This window comes from Bubalus bubalis, chromosome 1, assembly GCF_019923935.1.
Source record: "Bubalus bubalis isolate 160015118507 breed Murrah chromosome 1, NDDB_SH_1, whole genome shotgun sequence".
NCBI lineage: Eukaryota > Metazoa > Chordata > Mammalia > Artiodactyla > Bovidae > Bubalus > Bubalus bubalis.
This window is the reverse complement of record NC_059157.1, coordinates 128103899-128106465: the sequence shown is the minus strand read 5'-3', so window position 1 is coordinate 128106465 and position 2567 is coordinate 128103899.

Below are 2567 nucleotides of genomic sequence, written 5' to 3'. Positions count from 1 at the left end.
AATGAAAGAAGAAGCTGGTCAGCAACCTCACGTCCAGACATGTTGCTCAATCCTCCCTCTCCATCCAGACCCTTTCTGGATCAGTATGAAGAATCCATCCCACCCCTACACCATGAGACAGACAGACAGACAGGTCCTGAAGCCATCTCAGGAGCTAAACAGCTCCAGGAAACAAGAACACAGTTCATGGGATAGACAATCAGTGACTCTCAGGACACTTTAGTCTGCCCACCTGTGGGGCTCCTCCAAGGACAGCTTTGAGCCTGGAGTTCCATGCTGCAGCATGACCTTTGCCCCCAGCTTCCTGGGCTCCAGCCTGGGGGTCACTGGGCATGGAGGGACCTGGCACATGCCTTTCCACAGGAGCGGCAACAGTGGTGCCAGAGGCTGCAGATGGTGGCAGCACAATAGCTCCTCAGGTCGGAGGCTAGCAGAAGGTGGTGAGGAAGCTTGGGGTCTCTGGCAGGAAGTGGGGGGAGTCACATGATCACCCGCAGCTGCAGCAGCCAGGGGGCTGTTCAGTGGGCTGTTTGTGCCCTGAACACCCACACCCAAGGCATTGGCCGTCCAATCCCTCTTCATGTGCTGCTCTGCCAGACATGCCTGGTTCATCATGGCTCCAAAATCCCAGCAAGAAGAGCGAGGTACCTGCTGCCCTGGCTTGTGGAGAAGGACCAGCTTCTCAGCCTCTTCCTCGTCCACCATCACCATCTGCTTAACTTTGGGAAACAGAACTTAGTATGACGGATACTAAGAAGGCAACTGCTTCCCCCACCTCTCCCAAGGGCACCTGCTGCCATCACCTCTGCTGTCAGGTCTCTTCTTGAATGTGGTCCCAGCAGGGCAGAGACATCCCCCTGAGAAGAGCCCAGGACTCATCACAGGGGACAGCTGCCCCTCGCATCCCACCGGGAGAAGCCTGGCAAAGGCTCAACAAATAAACAGGTAGTTTACCTCTCAAGAAGGTGTTCCTTGGATGAGGCAGGAGGTGGTGCCCCAGTAATGCCACTTTGCTCCCTGTGCTTTCAAAGATGTGATGTCTGCCCAGCATCAGGCTAATATGTGAGAATGCTACACGATGTAACAATTGTGCGTGTTGTTACAACCATGGTACCACCACACCAGGTTTCACCATCTGGGACTACAAGTCCAGTCTGATGAACACGAGTGTCTACTTATTAGTGGTTCTTTGCCACCAGGATTTGCAGTGTCACAGAGGGTCTTAGGATCGTGCAGAACTTCTCTTCTATGGAATTCTGTCTGCAAGAGTCAGCTCTCGGCCCTTTTCCATCAGCACATTGCTGGTCAGGTGTAGACGCACTGCCCATGCTGTGTGCTGGGCACTGACCCTGCAGCTGCTGCCCTCAGCAGGCCGTCAGGGACGCTGTGGCCTGGGGGCTGCTGGCCTCCAGCCCTTTCTTGGCCCGTGGTGCTGCCATCACCAAGGGTTGCCCAGGCTTGCTGCTGGCCTAGCTGGGTCTCTGGGCTGGGGCTCCATGGGCAATGGCCTTGATAGACAGCTTGGACGGCCCTGGTCTTGGTTTAGCTCCCTGGCAGTTCTCCCCAGGGAATGATGCTCATGCCAAGTAAGGTGGAAATAGCTCCTTTTCCATGACAGAGGGGACCCCACATGCAGGAAGATTCTTGGAGCTCTGTGGGGCTCTCCCGTTCTGTGAGATCACTCTCCTTGGTCCTCCACCTAGACTATCTTCTCAGAGTACAATACCTGTGGCTGCGGGAAGCAGGATGGAGAAGGCTGAGGGCCAGTCTCCCAGTTTTTCTGAAGCCATTCTCATTTAGACCTCTGGGTTTGAAGAGAATTGGGGTTTGTAGTAGAAGATGCCTTCCTTCTTTGCAGCCAATATTCTTTTTGGCGTTGTATTGTTTCTTCTTGCAATGGTTCTTGTCAAGGACTCCAGGGGGTCAGTGATCTCTGAACCTTGGCTATTAACAGAGTTCAAGTTCGTTCTTTTCTGGACATACCTCAAGCCCGCACTGTTCAGGGGTGGAGGAGAGGGGGAGCTTAATGGACATAGTTATTCTGTTTGTCTGCTCAGTATTTGAACCCCCTTCCTCTTTTTAAGGAATTCCCCACCTACAGGGCAGATACAGCAAGAGTCCAGGTCCTCACAAGGACCTAGAAATGCCAGAATTGTCCTTTGTCCCTCATGGCCTCCCTTGGAGTGGACACAGGCTACACACCCGCCCTGGACTCTACCTTGCATTTTAGCCCTCCAGATGATATCTTTACTAAACTTCCTTTCTGAGTAAATCTGCCAGAGACAGTTTTGTTGTCTGTGGCTAAGAACTCTGCCTAAGGTAAAGGGTTTCATCTCTACCCAAGCCCATCTTCACCCTGTATATAAAGACACATTTCCTTGTCTCTTTCCCTCCTTCTTTCCGCCTCCCTCTGCTCTTCTTTCCAATACGCCCACCTTCTGCATTGAGCAGAGACCTCGAAGGGCTGCAATTGGATATGGGGCAGGGACTGACTCTGTGGTCGTCTAGAATATCCTCAGGTCTTGTTCCTGGACTGAGTGACCTCAGGTTCTGGCAGAAGAAAAGAA